Source organism: Nipponia nippon, unplaced genomic scaffold (assembly GCF_047370975.1).
Source record: "Nipponia nippon isolate SJK-2023a ecotype South Korea unplaced genomic scaffold, ASM4737097v1 scaffold_12, whole genome shotgun sequence".
Lineage (NCBI taxonomy): Eukaryota > Metazoa > Chordata > Aves > Pelecaniformes > Threskiornithidae > Nipponia > Nipponia nippon.
The window spans coordinates 12023105-12040775 of NW_028262313.1; the positions used below are offsets into that span (position 1 = coordinate 12023105).

General features: G+C 38.1%; 1 long non-coding RNA gene across 1 annotated transcript in view; it reads left to right on the top strand.

Annotated features, from left to right (window-relative positions):
- LOC148056696 (uncharacterized) overlaps window positions 1-17671 on the top strand; it is a 40986-nt gene that overhangs the window by 16867 nt on the left and 6448 nt on the right. Inside the window, exon 3 of the long non-coding RNA XR_015702448.1 lies at window positions 9128-9259. This is a non-coding gene — a long non-coding RNA (uncharacterized LOC148056696). The remainder of the gene's footprint in view (window positions 1-9127; window positions 9260-17671) is intronic.

The window sequence follows — 17671 nt, forward strand, 5'->3', positions numbered from 1 at the left end:
GCAAAATGAATAGTTTGTGCAAAGGTGTAAGATCCAAAGTTCTGCTCTCTTATTCCCCACCAAGCAGGTACCAGCTGACCACTGGCATATTAATGTCTTATCCTCAAAACTATGAATGCTAAGCAGAAGGATTGGTTTGTTTCGCACAGTGAAAATAGAGGATTTGGTATGTTCAGACCATGGAAAATCTGGACACAATGAAGTGTTTTACTGCCTCATCTCTAGGTGAGTCTCATGCACATCTCTTGCACAGTTATGAAATGAAACTCTCCTGAGTGCAAAACAGAAGTTTGAATAGTTACATGGCACTCCTCATCGGCTGGCAAAAAAATAATCTGCTTATTGAAGCTGGATGCTTCATGCTGTACGCAGCACTTTCTGGAATGTTTTATTCACTCACTGAGCGTTTTGAGCTTTGGAAGTGACTCATGAGCACAAATCCCAGTACTTTTAGCCTTTTTCACTTTAGATTGTCTAACATCAAACACTTGTTGGATTTTCATGTCAGAATAGCAATCTCTAAATGTGTAGATTCTGTGCCAACATCAGAACAGACTGGTAAAAAAATCCTCTCTCTGCTATCAGAATGGGTCAAATTCCTTTATTTTGCTATTCCCTACTGAGTTGCAAGTTCAGACTTTTTTGAAAGCAGTGTCTGAAGTTTTACACTTTGTTTGGCTTCGCAGCCAAGATATTGAGCAGAAACTATGGGGCTGTTAGTGCAGCTTTTCCCTTTTAATGAAGTTGAGCAGAGCTTGTCTGTGACCAGCTTTAGTTAGTCACTCAGCACCCCTGTGCTTGCTAGGCTGATGATGCTGCTTGGTAAAATAGATATAATGTTTACCTCACCAAAGTCTTACCAGGTTTCAATCACTTTTAAACAATACTGACAATACTTGGTTAGCAGAAATGTCAAATAGTGGGTGGAACATTCATAACAAGGAGCTATCACGATATCTCATGTAGAAAAGAAGGGAAAAATAAATATAGAAGGGGACAATGGTCAATACCATTTGAAGTCGGTAAGATGCCTCCCATTAACTCCCATGGCCATGGGTCTGAGGTTTTCCATCCTTTCTTGCTATTGACTTCAGTGTTTCTTTTATGTTATTGACCTGCAAGATGTCAAGAGTGGACAAATTAAAAATGCTGCTGACATGAATGTGTTTGATGCCAGAAAAGCGAGAGGAAAAGTTAGGCTGAAAACTCAACAGCACAGTAGGATAGTTTAACTGGTGAGTGAGCAGAACTGGCCCTGATAAATAGACCCAATTAATACCATAAAAAGCAATACCTCTGTGCAGGATTTTTTGCAAGAGATTGCTGTGCTTTGGCTGTAGAAGTGACACTTTTTACTTTTTCTGAAGGTGGTGGTCTTATTTTCCTTAAATGTGCCATAGAAAAAAAAATCATGATGTGCAACTGTAATGACTTGTCCTGTCTTTATTCCTGTGTTCCCTTTCTGGTAGCACTGTAAGGAGAAACACCGCACTTGAATGTCATGCGGTTTATGACTTAACAGTGTTGATGCATCTTTTTGGCACAGCCAAATATGTTCTAATGCTAGGAAAACATTTGCATAGAATAATGGATTTTGGATCCTCTGAAACATTCAGAAAAAGTGTTTTAAGTTATTTTTAACATCCAGGTTCTCTGTCTGTTGTAGAACTATAAATCTCCCTCCCTCCCTAAGACTTTCTAAATCAAATAGACTACAAGCCTATGTAGTCTATTATATAGACCCTCACAAATGACGTGCTTACATTGGAAATAGTGCCAAAATATGACATCAAGAACGTGTTGTTATAATTAATGTTTTTGTTGAGAAAGAGGGGAAAGTATTCTTAGGTTTCTTCTTCCTTTTATGGGTAAGAAATATAATAATATATTACCTCATGATAGCATGATTCCAATGCAAATGGCAGAGACTGGTGGCTTATTAATAGGCCTCGCCTGTAGCAAGCCTCCTTTCCCCGCTTCAGTTTGAAATTGATTATTTTAATACAGAATTCCTGAATGAAAGAGGTTCTTGGCCTTTTCCTGGGCTGTTGAATAATGTATGTGGGAGAAAGCAAATAGAAGCAGAGGGTCTCAGCTGCCGGAACAATGGGCTGCGCACAGAGCTGAGGGGGCACATTAGTTTATCATTGCCTTGTCAATCCTCATAGGCTGGGAATCGTGGGATAGCCTGGAAAGAAGCAGCTGCTGAACGTGTGGTAAACTGACCGGGGCACTTTAGAGAGACGACTACATTTACACATCTGAAAACAAGATATTGATTTTCTCTACAAAGCTGGAGAGAAATAGTCATCTTGAAAATATATCTGGACCATGGCTTATTTGCAAAACCATGGTGCTTTCTGGCTGTTCCAAGAGCTGGGAGCCTCCTCGTGATGGGGCTTGTAAACCTAAAAATAGTCTGCATAAACTTTGCTTTTCCTCTTAGTTGATTGACTGCCTTCCTAATCCTTTTAGTGATTCATTACAAATAAAATGTAAATGCAAGCAAGCTGGATTTGTAAACGTTAACAAAAATATTTTCCCTAGATTAGTAGATTTTTTTTTTAAGGTAAAAATATTTTTAAAGTTACATATTCCCTTTCTGTGCGCCAAATGGATCTTGAAGATACATTTGTGTGATATCCCTGATATCACAGGCTCTGCCCTTTCTAGTAGAAGTAGAATTCACTTCTGAATGCCAGTTTTGGTTTATTTTACCTCTTCAGGCAGGAGGTTTTCTCCATAGGTTTCAGAAGTGATAAAAATAAGAAAGTGAAACAATACTTGACATGAACAACGTGAGATGATTAATTATTTTAAATTATGAAAGATTTAAAGCAGAAATGAGCACACACTTCCAGGTTATAGTGATTACTACTTCTCTGAGATGCTGATGTCTTGTTCTAGGCCAGGTTATTAGGATCTTGCTATGTGGTTGTGATCAGAATTTATAACTATTATTTTAGGTCTCAGAAATCCTATTTATGACTCAGGATCTCTGCTGGGTCCATACAAGACCACCTTCTCAACGTGAATCACAACATGTTGAGAAGTTCCAATTAAAGTAACGTGCCTTGTCAGAAAGGAAATACTTTTATCTATGTAGGTCTAATTGCAGATCCAGATTCCCCATAGGTGTAATGAGTTGGTTTGTTGTCCTTATCTGTGCAGCTTGGATGACAATTACAAACATGAAGACACTTGGCTTCATGAGCTGCTTTCTTGGTTTTGTCTGTCAAAAACCAGGTACCTCAACACTTACTAGCAGGTGTAACCGCTGCACCTTAGCATACAGTATGTACATCTTGCAAGGGGTACATTTTGTAAAATAAACAACTTTATATTTTAATACTGAATATAATCAGCAGTAGTCAAAAGCCCCTCTAAAACCGGGACAAAATTAAGGCATTAATTTGCCTGGGGTATTTTCAGAATATTAGTGTTTTCCATCTGGATAGATGTAGGAAATTAGGCTCCTTATTGCTTTCCAGTCTGATATTGTGATGAGAGCAATAGAAGAATTAAACAGAATAAAAAGATTTTGCTGTATCTGCTTAAAGTCAGGGGAAGTATAACAACTTAAGTGTGGTTTGAGTCCCAAATCAGTGAGCTGTATCACAAGGTATTACAAAATATAATCACTTAAAATCAGGTTTCTAAGTTTGGATCTGGGAAAATGAATAAATGCTCAGGTTTTCTAATGTTCAAAGAAGCCAGAATTCTCCTGTTGATCATAACAAGAATTCAGTGATTTTAAAAGTTGTTTCATTCATTCATATTTCGACTTAAGATTCTAGGTATAGGCAACTATTGCCTTAATTATTTCAGAATAATGGATCAAGGCAGATTTTGCTCTCAAAATGTGATAAAAGTTAACTTTACCAAATAGGTGCCCTCTTAGGAATTTTCAGGTTTCACACAGAAAATCAGAGGCTTCTCAAAACATGGTAATTGTGTTGTGTGACTTCCTGACATCTCTGTACGCTGGTTTAAACTGGTCATTATGAATAGTGTCCTTATGAATAACCACATCTGTGAAAATGTTAGGTGAGATGCTTAAAATCTGTGGTTAGAGAATCCTGACTAAGCAACAAGAAGAAAAAGACTGAATGACATCAGCCAAAGAGGAAGTTTATCACTTACTGGAACTTCACATCGTATTTGCTTCAGAGATCTTTTTTTGAACAATAAAAAGCTCAAAGTGCCCTATCTTGCATTCCTGTCCCTGTGATTTCAGTAGGAGTTTTGCATGGGATGAGCCAGAAAGGATCCTTTTAAACTGTGTAATGAAATACAGGAAGGGTATTTGTTTCTTCTCATAGCTATACATTAAAATATTCCTGAAAGATTTAGTTGAATTAATTGTATGGGCAGCAAGTAGTAATGAGACAAGATGAAGTCTTGACCAAAAAGATACTGTTTAAGTATTTTTTTACCTGGTGAAATGAATGCTAAGAATTTATAAGCAAAGGAAGCATTGGCGAAGTTGTACTGAACACTTTTAATGAGTCTAGAGTTTCTGGCTAGTCTTAAAATTCATGACCTATAGAATGATATGGCTGTCAGCTATACTCAGTTTTCATTCTGGAGGCACATACTGTCATGCCACTTGCCAATGGGATAACCTTCTAAGCAACATGTCCCAGGTTATATGTTTCTCCCCTTTCCTTAAATTCAAAGCAACAGCTACCCCAGAAGAGAATATAATGAGGGAATACACCCAAATCTAGGCAAGGATGCTCTATCTACTGATACAACAAGAGTTGTAGATCTACTAAGTAACTGAACGAAATGTATAAATTATTGGGCTGTCTTTGAACAGACAAGTTGTTAGAGTCCTGAGAAACAGGAATATCTAGGGAGCCTGTTACCATAAGTTAGAGGATGTTTGTGACTTGCAGTACAGGCAAGATTGTTCCAATGTGTAGGAAATACTGAAATAAATAATTGCATTACAAAGAAAGTACTAGGAAGTGATTTCTGGATGAGATGGTGGATCACATAAATGCAGTATTTCTAAACAAAATATTTCTGATGGTTTAGATGTTTTACATCTCTGTATTTACAGAGCCATGATGATAAAAATAGCCCTTGGCAGCAGACATCAAAACACTGCTTTAGAAGACCAATGTCATTAAGTAGTCATCCCCAAACCCTTCCAGACACAAAGTCAACAGTAGTCTGCTGTAAACCTAATTCTAAAAATATAGGATTATGAAAATCCAATATTAATTGAGCTTGATATAAATTGATTTTTTTCTATCTTTGTTTTATAATTGCAAATAAGGTCTTTTAAATAACATCATACTTGTCAGATTGGCTTCTACCTCTCTTATATGGCCTATCACAGAGCAGTAAGAGCTAGAAGCGTGTGTTAATTGTTGCCAGAAATAAAGACTTCAGTGTAGGTAATATTGAACATCACACAGAGCACATAAGTACCATGGTTCAGAAGCAGAAGAGGATAAAGGGAGAAGCAGAGACCACTGGAGGCTGTAGTTTGAAGCAGTCCCCTGAATATGATGCTCTTTTTGTATAATCCTATGGGAGTGCCTCATCCAACAGTTGTTGGGTTCTGTATCTGATTACATTAAGATGAAATCTGAAAAACACAGGAATGTGTTGCCTGTTTCTTGAGGATAAATTCAGTTTTCACACTGAGAGTGAGTTATCAGTGTTCCCTAGTATGTCTGGGCACTGTGGGTTGTGATGAGAGATCATCAAACAGATTAATATGAAGTCTTGCTGAGCTGTGGAACTTCCCCTCTGTTGTCACCTCTGGTGATTCACCTCTTGCAGGAGAAACTGTCATTTCTTGACACCTTGAAGTGCACTAAAGGTATTTTAGGACAACAGAAGGCAAACACAGTTCACAATGTAAAGCTCTGATCCTTAAACTCCTCTTTCTCTTTGCCTCTGCAAAAGTCCACTGAAAACACAGTGTGCAGGAGTCAATGAGCAAAACTGGGGCCTGATTGCAGATGGTGTGCAATGAGTGAGGGGAATGTGAAGAAGGCTGTTTTCCCCAGAGCATGAAACTGTTACTCAGTATTATTACATGCACTATAAGTAGAGTCCGCTGAATGCTCTGCTGCACTGACAGAGAAGGACTGCTCTATAGGCTCACTTGGGTCAGGCAAGGCATTAGCAGCTTTTTGCCACTGGCTCCTCTATGTGGCAAATGAAAAGTTCTTTGACTTAATGCAATCCCAGACATGCCTGGGAAAAACAGTGGAGATGATTAGTTAAACACTCTCAGATAATAGTTGCAGAATGATTTGTAGCTGCCACCTTACTCTTCTCCTAGCTGAACAAGTGCTTCTATTCCCCTCCTGGCCTTCCTCACTGACCAGTGAAAAAAACTTGCTGTTTGGGTGTCCTGCTTCACTGCTGCCACAGAAGAATATCCGACATCTCCTTTCCCCTCTGCCCACTGTAAGGGAGAAGCAAGTCAGAGAACTGCACGCCTCATGCTCCCCCTGGGGCTGGGCCTGGATTGCTAAACTCCTGCAGCATCACTCGCTCAGAACTCTTCCGGCGCAAGAGGCTTGGCACTCCAGTGCCTTTCTCTATGACCAGTAATAGCGTTTCCTGATTTTGGTTTACTTTTCCATTCTCCCAGTTTACAAAGCGTACTGCAAAGTTAAACATCAATCTGCCTTTACCTTCCAGCCCCAGTAATGTGCTACTGTGCTCTGAGTCCTGCCTTAGTAACAAGGACTCTATTACAAGAAGAATATCAATATTAAAGTAATTTTCTCAAGACATTTCCTTTTGTGCCTGTGTGGTATGGGGGAGAAGCAGGAAGTAATACCTGCATTTTCTTTCAGAGTAAATGTTGTTTAAATTACTCATTCTGCAGAGCAGCTAAATGCATTTCATGTTCCCCTGAAATTTCCTATTAAAATATATGCTGATATGTATTCTTCCATTTCAAAAGATTTTTGGAATATAGGAAAAGTTGTAATACAGGGTAGTTACAGTCTTGCTTTGTTTCTACTGATTTTATAGAAACATTTAGATATTTCCCCAGACCAATGATCCTTCATTGAATACAGTTTTATGAAAGGCAATCTGTGTTTTGTTTTAGAGGACAGAAATAGTGATTACTCAGAGCTACCTCTGTAGCATGAAAAATAGTTAAATTTTAACTTCAAACAGTGAGGGAATACAGAAAATCCTGTAATGTACTCATTCTTTCTTGCCCACAGTGTTTTGCACTGGCTGGAGTCTTTCATGTCAATTTTTTTGTACACCTCTGGTGCAAACTAGGTGGTCTTTGAAAGTGTTGGTGAAAGTGTAAGGAATGGAGCATTTGATTGAGAATCTGAGTTGAGTATCCTTTTCTTTTAGTAAAAAGTTTGTCTCAAATTTGTTGTTTCTATGTCCTTGCTGCTGTGTTAATCTAGAGAAAGAGAAAACATGACATCTATTTTTGCTCCTCCTATCCATGCTACCTGTCTTTAAAGTTAGTGATCTCCTTAATCTGGTTCCCACTTATCTGCTAACAGATAAGGCTCAGTGGTTTAGTTAGTTAAACACTTCTCTTCCAACCAGCTTATTGTGATTTATTGACTTGTTATTGTTCAGAGAAAATGTCCAAGCTAGGTGCAATGCCAAAAAGCAGTCATTTGCTACCAAAGTTTCTGTTGTTTTTGTTGTTGTTAGTACACTGCATTTTCTTACTATTCCACTTCTTTTCACATCTGTCCTTGTCAAACCTGAAGAGCTGAACAGAGGAATACACAGTGGTTGCCCACTAGGCCATGCACATCTGATAAAACTCACAGCAGGACCGTGAGTAAACAGAATTAAGATGGGATGCAAACCAGCTGGGCCAGAAGGGCACAGTGATGGCTCCTGCTAACACTCAGAAAGTAGCTAAGCTATGATGGTAGACACTTTGTAGCTGGTTGTATGTGAGACCCTGGCCCTCCCATTCTAATGTGGCAACGTTTGGGAGTGAAGTCCAGGTCCAGAAGCAGTGATCATAACTTGTGACATGTTGATCTGAGTTCATTTACAAGCAGATGAACTCCAGCCCTGCTGTCTTTCATGGAGAAATTATTTCTTTCCCTTACTAGCAGTTGCAGCACGCTGGCTGTAGAAACAGAACGGTCTTCCACTCTCAGAAGAGAGTTATGCCGCACAGACAGGATGAGGTGGTGAATTTGCTAGTGCTGTCCCTCTGGATTCAGGGTAGTAAATGTTTTACTTTTCCCCTGGATTGACACCGAAGCTAGTGAAATGTAATTCTAATGTAATCTAATGGAGCAGTATCTGTATTTCTGTGGGATATCTGCAGAAGCATCTTGTTGTCACACCTGAGGGCAGGTCTTCAGACTTCATCTCAGCAAAGCATTTATCAAAAGTTCACCAGTTCTTTTCATCCAAGATCAGGTATCTCCAGATGCAGCTGAGAAGTGGCTACAGATCCTCTCTGCAGTCAGACAGGCCCACAGGGAAGCGGCTTCTTGACCTCACCAGTGGTGGGGAAATTAAAAAAATACAGAATGTTTTCAGGTAAACTGTAAATACCTCTGTTGCATTATACATTTTTTGCTAATGAATTTCCTATATGAGTCAGTCTGAAACCAAAGGCAACTTGAGCTGAAGGTAATCAAAGGTAACTTTCTGTCAAATCTTGCTCTGACACTGATGCACTAAGTGCACCTAGAAATTACACTGCTTTCCTAAAACCCAGTATTGTTACACTGGTATAGTCAGGGGCCAAACACATCACTGTAAGCATTCACTACAGCTTTCCCTTATAGGAAGGAGAAAAAACTGGTCTGATGTATGAGAGATCTTTATATAGGTGCCTATAAAGATCATACCAGCTTATCTATTTAATTAGATGACGTCCCCAACCAAAATAGTGTATACTGCTGCCACAGTTGTGTGTGGAAAAGGTCTCTGTATTAATTTGTCCAATGAAAATGTATTAACGTAGTTGACATATATCTAACGTCATCTGTCTTCAGATCAAGTCTGGACATCAGTAGGGCAAAACTCATGCAGGAACATTGTCTTCCTTCATTTTCCAAAGACCTTGAGAAGTTTTTAAGTTCTGTTTGACTTTGCTTAGTTTAATGTTATAATGAAAAGTAATTTTTTACCTCCACAGCATTAGGAAACTTGGGCCCTTTCTGGCAAATATGGATCTAAATTAGAGATTTCATCTGGATGCTTAGTGCTCCTTAGACTTGGCTATCGCTGGCTTCAGACAGCATTAATCTGGTGCTGATTCCACTCGAAGGTAAGTACCAACTGCAGAAGAGCAGGACATTCAAGACAGCTCTTTCATAATTTTTTCTGCACAGTCCAAGGACTGTACAACCATTTCAGATGTCCTCAGAGAGAGCCAGCATCCTGCCTTTGCTTCTCCAGATTGGATCTGCTCTGCTATACACTGCAGTAAGGTCAATGTGGGAAGGCCAGTCATTAATTGAACCTATAGGGATCGGCTGACCTAGAAGTAGGTATGTATCTTAATGTATCTTAACTTCTTCTGTTCAAAAAGTATAGTCTAATGTGGAAGTATAAGAGGAAGGCTAAAGGCAAAACTCAGTCCCCAGTCTTCTATGGGACAAGGAATTTGTACATTGATACATGATAAAGGAAATCCCATAAATACAAATATTTAATCTTGCTTATTGTTTCATTGATTCCTAAACTATGGAAAGAAAATTCGTAATAATTTTGTTAGAGATTACTTCCTATTTCCCCAGTTAACCTTTAGCTTGCCTAAAATGCTAACATTTTCAGTTTAATCCACGAAATACAAAGTGAAAATATTCAATAAACTGAAAAAACACAGTTTAAAGTTAATTGTGGGAAAATCCTATGTAAGCCCATCTTACAAAGGATCTGTGAGCAGAAGAGCAAGTCTTTATCTCTAGTCTCTTTGCGTTTTTTTAAACTCACAGCCTAAAGCATATTTTCTTTTCCCAACACTGCTAGAATTCAAGATGCATCTTTAATTGGTTTAATGGAGCCACAAGGCATTACATTAGACAGCTTTTTCCTAGTTCACAGAGGTCATATTGACATGTAACTCGTGGTATTTCCTTGTTTTCAAGATAAGATGAAACAAAGGGGAAGTGTTCAGTTCCAGGTGAGTGGGAGAGGGCACAAGAAATGGGAAGAAGATAAGAGTGTTTGATGCAGGTGGGAATTTATCATGCAGTGTCTTTTTGCACTCAGGCTGCAATTGCATAGGACTCTGCCTGCTTACAGCATCTCAGTCTTCCTATTCCTAGTTTAAGAATGCAAGCAAATAACAGTGATATAGTGGAGTAATGAACAGTTGAATCAGTCAATGTCTCCTTTCAAATATCATAAGGCTATAGCAGGTTTTACTAATAAAGATGGCATGATGCTGGGGTAACTCCCAGCCACCTCTCATGTTAGAACAGCAAGTAGAAGCTACTAGTGGCTGGTTTTCAATCCTGTCCTCCTAGCAGAGGCAAATAAATTCTGCAGTTGTAAAAAAATTGGAATGAATCTTAATAACTGAATGTAACTCCTTTCCAGCAAATAGATTTATAAATCTTCTCCTCCCTTCAGTGAAGTGTCATATGCTTCTGGTCTCTTCTACGCCAGTGCACACAGCAACCTTGACTAGCAGTGATAGGCAGTAGTCCATCAGTATTTACTCCTGTCCTAGCTGAGTGCAGCTAATCAATAGTGCAAGATTCGTAAGATTCCCTTCTTCCAGTTTCCCCCTTCCCACTGGCAACAAATGTTCTTGAGCCTTTTGTGCAGCTCATGTAGAAGTGAAAATGTTCTGTCAGTCTTTTTCTTAGGGTTTTTTAGCCAGCTCATGACTGTAAGGGACAAACTGGAGTTCATGGTCAATACCATGCACACTAAAGATGGCTCTTAGAGTGGTTTCTAGTGGCTAGCTATCTTGAATGTGAGCATTATTTTTTCTTCCAGACTTAGAGTCTAATCTTCAGCTAGTGTCATGGATTTGAAGGTCAACAGGGATGAGTGTGGTCATCTAACTTACTTAACTTCCTGAGTGACCTAAGCAGTGGCACTCCCCTATGAATTGTTTCTGCAAGGTCAGTACTTGTACTTCAACTAGAATATCATCTTTACAGACCTATCCATGCACAGTAAAGAAAAAAAAAAATTACAGATTCTTTGCACTTACTCTGTTCTTCTACCAGCTCAGTTTTGGAGTGAAATCTGAACTTTGCAGTTAATATAAATTTATCAAGTTTCAAAATTCAGCCACTGCATCTTCTGTCTAAAATACAGCAGCATCAGCTGTCAGATTTCTCTTCCTTTTGTACTGGGTAAGGGCTATGATCAAGTCAGATGGTCTTTTTTGAAAGGAGCTAAATAGATTGATCTCTTAGAGTCTTTCACCAGAAAGCATGTTTTCCTGGCTTTTACTCATTCATGTGCCTCTTCTCTGGACTCTTGGTTTCTCCAGTATAATTTTTGAATTGTAAATGCCAGAACTGTGCACAGATTTCAGGAACAGTAGTACCAATACCAGGTAAAAAGGTAATATAGCCTGCTGCTCCTTGCTATTCTGCTGCTTGTATACCCCAAGAATACACTGGCCCCTTTGGTTACTTTATTGCGCAGGAGATGATGAATTTTCATCCACAACCCCACAGTTTTTTTTCAAAGTCAGTGGTCCCACTGTGTATTTGCTCATTGTGCATAATTTACCGAGCCATCCAGCTTACTTTGTATTATTGGTCCAGTAATAATACTAGACCAATAATATATATAATAATAATATATATTATTATTGTAATATATAATAATATATAATAATATATAATAATACAATAATACTTTGTATTATTGGTCTAGTCTTTTTAGTTAACATTCCCCCAGTCTGTATTCTTTATCAGTAATGTTTTTGTATTTGTTTTTTTCCCCAAGTCATTGACAGAAATGTTAAGCAGCAGAGAACAGATGCTTAGGGACTGTACTCGAAACAGCTGTTAAACACAATTCCTATTTGTAATTACATGTGGAAACCTATTATTTAAGCAGCCTTTAATCCATTTAATATATGCAATTTTAGGGTTTTATTGGTCTGGTTTATTAATCAAGATGTCACCCATAAAACAACACAGACATACAAACACTTTGCATCAACTGCTGGCACACAAACTTTTCATTTTGAGTTAATCTGACAGCATAAGTTGTAGATAAACCAATGCTGATTAACTTTGAGCTGATGCCTTCCTTGTTACTGCTGTCTGTCTTTAGTAGGTGTTGTGTTGTTTGACTCTCCTGGGGAGATGGCTCTTAGCAAGTGAGATGTTCAACCTCCCGAAGTTCACAGAAAGGTCCAAAGTGGGAGATGGGTGGTGTCCATGGCTCACCATGAGCTCTGAGGCAAAGTGCAGCTCCTTTGTTGCTGCTGCAGTATTTCTTACTTGTTTGTTTGGATACCACATGGTTTAATATTTCCACACATAGCTAGTGAAATTCTCAAAATAATATCATTACAACCTGTTCCATTTTCATTACTGGTGGATTATTTTTAAATAGGTAAAATAGCTAAAATGAAGATTTTGCAGATAAACAGTGTGATTTTTTTGACAGCTAATCATCATGTAATGCAAGAAAATAATATTACTTTATGATATGGTAATAGCTAATGTTGAAATGTGTTACTTTCTACAGGTAAAACACCTGTATTACTTTAATGCAGCACAATTATTTCTGTGTTGTTAGATTATATCTAAGTAGATAGCTGGACTAGCTTTTGTTAAAAAAAGCAGAAATCTGTGATGAATAATACCATGTGTATATTGCTTTGTGTGTCTTTTTTCCTGCATAAAATAAATAGCAAATTACTTTCAAAATGTCACGAAAAATGTTTCTCCTCAAAAAACATATTTCAGAACATCTCCGTCTTATCACTGAGTTTAAATAAAAGGGGGAAATAACCATAGGTGGCAATCAATGTGAAGTCCCCCCAAATTTTTCATCATCCAATTAATATTTTAATAAAACATCTCATTTAGGCACAAAAAATGCTATGGTAAAACAACGATGACTTATAAATTGTTACTCTGTGAATTGTCTACTGTTGTTTCAATTATAGTGCCTTAATATTTGCAGGTACCTAAGACCATTGCTAATAATTCTTCAACGTAGAGATGTGATGTATGACCTGTATACATGATTTTGCAAAACGGAACACTGGATAAATGATTCAAAGAAATGATCTGTCCTATTTATTCTGTGTGAAAATACTCTAGATTTATCAAAAGTTAAGTATTTTCCTGAAAACAATTTTTATAAGGAGTAGTGAGCCACTGTCTGGTATGTTAATACCAAGTCAAAAACTTACCAGCATATTCTTCAGATCTTTTACCAGTTCACTTTCTGAAAAGCCATGCTGCTGCTTTACACCTTTAAGTCAATGGTCACCCTCTATCTTATGACTGTGATGGAAGCATGCTAGTGGAATTTGACTCCGAGCATTAAGGGTTAAGCTTTCTGAAAAGTGCATTGTTTTAAGTTTCCCAGAGGGTGAGTCATCTTGCAGTGCATTGCATCGAGGTGCATCAGTCATGTAGCTTTATGTCTTGGAGTCATAAAATCACCTAATCAGATGTGACTGACACTATTTGACATGACAAGTCACTCAGGAAAGTGCAAGAAAACAAAACCCGTGTTTTTCTGAAAATTCTGCTGTCTTTTCCCATGTTTTGTTTTATGTTGCACTGAAGAACATATGTTTTATAATGGGTACGGGGAGGGAAAATACATGAAAAGATTTTCTGATGTAGAAAATATACAACCTATTGTCATCTGGGCACAATAAAACTTGTACGAAAAGTGTTCCTGCAGTCTTTTCATAGTGGACTCTTCACAGAAAGCACAAGTGCTTTTGTAACGTGGGGCAAACACACGTGTACACGTGTGCACAAAGGCTTTTGACAAGATCCATAAACGAAATTAGGCACCTATGTAACTTTATATGGCAGTACATCATATATGCTGAATATTTCTTCTACTTGAAAGTGCTAACCCAAGACAGTTCTGGCACAAGAATACTGACCTAATATAAAACCAGGAGTTTCATAGACCTAAGGAAAAAGGCTCCTCTTACAGTAGAGTTGTTCTCTTTATTTCTGGCTCAGTATCATGCTCAGGATATGATACACAAAATTTTCACAGGGTTTCTAAAGTTATTCTCAGGATTAAATGCAGCCTTCTTCCACTGCTTCTTTGCCTAAGCATCTATGCACACAGACTGTTGCACAAAAAGTACTGTAAATCCTGGTACACGTGCTTATCCTAAGTGCACTTTTCAGTTCTCTTGAAGTGCTGAGTAATTGGAAATGTCCAACAAGTTTATGCTAAGAAGGTTTCAGCTACAGCTTGGTTTTTTGAAATGGTGTTCTCTTTTTTTAATGATATTTGATAGCTTTATTTAAAAACTGATTTATAAAAGTTACATAGTTTTGACATTGCGACAGTCCTGTAAGATAAATGCTTGAAAGGGGTCTATAAGAATTCAAACACCATAAGATATAATAGTAAAAATTATCTGAAGAGTTCAGGCAGGTTGGCTCTTGATTATTTTAATGCTTATGGTAGTCAATAATAAAAAATTAAAGTGTCTTAGAGTAGAAATTTTCAGGTCCTAAGAAAATTATTTCATAATTAAGTGCTTGGGTTCTATTGTCTGTTCTGCTATTTAGCCATCTTATTCCTTGTAGCCTTTTCCCAACACCTCATTCTTTCGCAGTGGAGTTAAGCAGGCAACAGCTTATAAGTAGGAAAACATAAAGGTATAATGTATAGATATAAAGGTATAAAGTTCAGGTTTCTACCGCCAGGTAATGAGAAATCAACATTCAAAAAATCAAGTTATTTGGTTTTTTGTTGCATAAATGTGGATTTAGGAGCTTAATTGTAAGTCCCTGAGTTGATGCTTTGTGCCATGCAACAGTAAGATTCATGCTGTGATAAAGCAGCTTCTTAAGAAGCGAGAAACTGAGCCTAGCTGAGATATCAGCTTTCAAGAAGCTGGCTTTTATTTTTATTTTAAAATAAGTCTTTTTTTTATTTTAAAATAAGTCTTTTAAAGACTGCTTTAGTAGCACTGGAAGTTGTTGATGTCTGAGAACTTCAGGTTTCTAGACATTACGTGTTTTCCAGGCAAGACTTTTTGGCTGCCTGCACATAGGCACATCTTCTAGCTCCGTACCTGGTGTGGAAGTAACCCGTCAGCTAGCTGGGCAAATAGGGACTAAGCGAAGTTAGCAGCTGCCTGCTTTGCCAATGGGTTGGTTCTGAACATCCCTATTTTTTGGACAGGCCTTGGCACAGCGCATTCTGGTTTAGAGGACTTTCTGTGACGTGGACTTTGTGCCCATATAGAATGAAACACTGGAAACCTCCAGTTTCCCATAAATGGAAGTTTTATTTTCAGCCAGGCATAAATAATTGATGTGAGTCTGTGACACGCCCTACCTGTGATTAGGACGCCTGGTAGGGATAGCTTGGCCCAGGCAGGGCCAGTGGTCCTTAGTTTTGGGATATTTTTCCTTTCACTGAGAGAGGGGAGAGCATCACCTATTCTTTCTCCTTGCACTGCCCTGGCTGTGTTTGGACACCTCCGCATCCATACCCACTGCGGGAGGCCCCTTCCCAGCTCACAGGGTTGCCTTGTCCTCAGGAAGACCCTCACAGCCTCATCTTCCCCCAGGGACTGGAAACCTGAGACTGTGAGCCTGCAGATCCCAACGGGAAGAATATCACATTAGCCTGGAATGATAACCTGGCCAGTCATGTTTCCCTTGGGGTCTCTTACAAGATATTATTTCAAACCTGCGATCGCCTTCTCAGAGCCTCAATATTGAGCATCAGCAACATCCCGTCTGACCCTCTGTGTTTCCATAAATCCTCAAAGAAAGTTAGTCACCACTAATCTTTTTCTCCTTTTCTGTTTCCCTCTGTCCCTCTTTTACCCTCACAGCAGCTCTGTGTCCAGATTAATCTGTGCATTCTTGGGCTAAATTTGTTATTACTTGCATTCTATAAAACCCACTCCTCCAAAAACATGGATTATTGTCGGTTGTTAAATATAAATGCGTTACACTTCCCAATTGATTGTGAAGTGTCAGTTTTGCATGTTTAAAAACTCCTTCGTGGAGTTTTCCAAGTCCATTTAAATAGAAAACATACAAATAAAGCACTGTCAGGTGGAAGTGAAAGAGATTTTGAAGAGGACAGTTGAAACCCATTAGTGAGACTGAATCTGCTTTCCTTTTGTTTAAATCACATGGAGATTAAGACTTTATTTTAGACAAGTCCTTGACTAACTCCTAAGAAGCACTGTAGTATCAAAAGGAGTCTTTCCAAAGTGCTATGGTTACATTGCCTGTTACTCTGACAAGAGGTTGCAGAAAATAATAAGGCTAAGCTTCACGTTGCTCTTTCAGTTTCCTTAAAATTCTGCTTTTCATGTGTGATATAGTGATTACTATCTGGATGAACAAAGCTATCTTGCAGAAGTACTTCTGAATAGTTGAATCCCATCTTAATAGATTGAAGCAGCAAACTTAATTATTCTGAAAAGTATGCAAATGGAATTATTTTTATTCTCAAAAAAAAAAAAAATAGACCGTTCTGAATTAATTTGTGTATGCCCCTATTTTCAGAGTGGATTGTTTAATTCCTATTTACAAGTGTTTGGCTTTTGTTACTATGGTTTGCTCTAAGTTCCCCCCTCCCTTTTTTTCTTTCTCCCATTAGAAAGCCATGCTGCAACCTATTTGTTTAAACAATGACATTTTCTCTCAATAAATCATCAGATGAGCTATTTGCTTCATAATCTTTACTTAAAAACAAAAATATCCACATGGGTGCACAGCATTTGGCTAATTAATTTCTGATAATTTGCAATGTTAACAGCCAGCTGGCAGAGGCTTGTGTGACTGTTAATCTGTGGAAGAAGCCATGGTGAAATGATTGGGGATCTGCTCCTGCTGGTTACCAGATAAATTCTTCTTATGACAATGTCACTAGGTTAATTAATTCAATTAATGACTCCCAGTGCAATGTTTTTCTTTGTCTTTTTCATTTGCCGCAGGCTGCTGAACAGGTACTCCTATGGATGTATTCTCAAGCTATGTCACAGATAAGGAATAATGTACCATTTTCATGTCTAGTTCTGAAGTGTCTTAATTTTTTAATGAAGTTTGGTAGCTGTTAATTCCATTAGAAATTAGTTTCTTTTCTGTTTTTCTTAAATGTAAGCAATCAAATATCCATCACACTATTATTTTCAGAAACAGTCATGATTTTAGGTAACTTTAATGTCAGATCTTTTTTACATTCCCTTAAAGAAAGAAACTCAGTGTGGAACTTTGCTCTTCAGATGCCATGAACTGGATGTTTGCTTTTGTTCTTGAAAACAGCAACTGCCAAGCTGTATCAGACCTCAGGTGTATCTAGCTTATCATCCTAACTCCAATAATAGTAAGCACTATCTCTTTCAAAGTTCAAGAAGCAGAAAAATGCATCTTATGTCTAGCATTTTTTTTTTTAATTAAGAAAAAAGTGAAAGGAAAAATACTTCCAAAAGGGAGATGTGGAAAGAACCTCAGAGATACCTTATGAGACTCTCAAGAGTCCTCCACCTTGAATGCCATCTCATTTTTGTGAGCAG